General features: G+C 46.8%; 1 protein-coding gene across 2 annotated transcripts in view; it reads left to right on the top strand.

The window, feature by feature from the left end:
* The window catches only part of LOC118710218 (zinc finger protein 883-like), an 86854-nt gene that overhangs the window by 59163 nt on the left and 26391 nt on the right, over window positions 1–1300 (top strand). The window lies entirely within an intron of this gene.

Below are 1300 nucleotides of genomic sequence, written 5' to 3'. Positions count from 1 at the left end.
CCAAGGGATCTTCCTGGTGCACGAATCCATGCACTTGGCCTCTAAGAAAAGAATAATATGCAAATTGACTATCATTCCAACACATAAGATGGTCACCCAAAGTGGTCAAAGATGGCTGCCTCCATGTGGGCACAGGTAGCCATCACAAGATGGCCAGTACAGGAAGGCAGTTATGGGTGATCAGACCAATAGGGGAGGACAGTTAGGGGGGACAGGCCTACAGAGTAGAACAGTTGCGGGGAAACCAGGTCTACAGGGTAAAGCAGTTGGGTGGGGATCAGGCCTGCAGGGAAGGACAGTTGGGAGGGACCAAGCCTGCAGGAGAGAGCAGTTGGGGGGGACCAGGCCTGCAGGGGAGGGCAGTTGGGGGTGACTAGACCTGCAGGGGAGGACAGTTAGAGGTAACCAGGCCTGCAGGGGAATGCAGTTGATGGCGACTAGGGCAGTAGGGGTGGGCAGTTAAGGGTGACCAGGCTGGCAGGGGAGGGAAGTTAGGAACAATTGGGCAGGCAGGCAGGTGAGCAGTTAGGAGCCAGCAGCCCTGGATTGTGGAGGGATGTCCCAAATTTGAGAGGTTGCAGGCTGGGCTGAGTGACACATACACATCCCTACCCCCCATGCACGAATTTCATGCACCAGGCCTCTTGTCTGTATTTAATATCTTTGGTTAATCTTTTCTTCCCCTCTCCTCTCTCCTTCCCTCTGTTATTCATCAGTCTGTTCCCTGTGCCTGTAGTTTCTGCTCCTGTGTTGAGCGTCTGCTTTCTGGTTGGTCAGTGCACATCATAGGTAACAGCTGGTCAGCTTGTCAGCCGGTCACTCAGGCTTTTATATATATGGATTTTAGAGACAGGAAGGGAGACAGCAAAAGAGAGGCAAACATTGATCTGCTGTTCTATCCTTCTATGCATTACTAACTCTCCCCTGCATGTGCCCTGATGGGGGATCAAATCCACAATGTTGGTGCATAGGGACCACACACACCAATTGAGCCACCTGCCCGGGCTTCTGAATTTCATTATTTCAGAAGCTCATATGGGATCTTGACAAATATCTCTATGGAGGGACAGGTCATCTGCTAATATTGACATCTCATGATGCATTTTGGTTCATAGTGTCAGGTGTAATGTCTTAATTTTCATTTCTTTACAGTTTATTTGAGGCTTTTTGTTTGTTTCTATTAGTGTAGTTAAAGTTTTTCTAATTTTGTATCTTTAAAAAAAATACCTGTTAGGTATTTATTTATATATATATATATATATATATATATATATATATATACACACACACACACACACAC

Source organism: Pipistrellus kuhlii, unplaced genomic scaffold, assembly GCF_014108245.1.
Source record: "Pipistrellus kuhlii isolate mPipKuh1 unplaced genomic scaffold, mPipKuh1.p scaffold_m20_p_71, whole genome shotgun sequence".
NCBI lineage: Eukaryota > Metazoa > Chordata > Mammalia > Chiroptera > Vespertilionidae > Pipistrellus > Pipistrellus kuhlii.
Note: the sequence above shows the minus strand (reverse complement) of the source record. Positions and strands in the feature narration are given on the sequence as shown.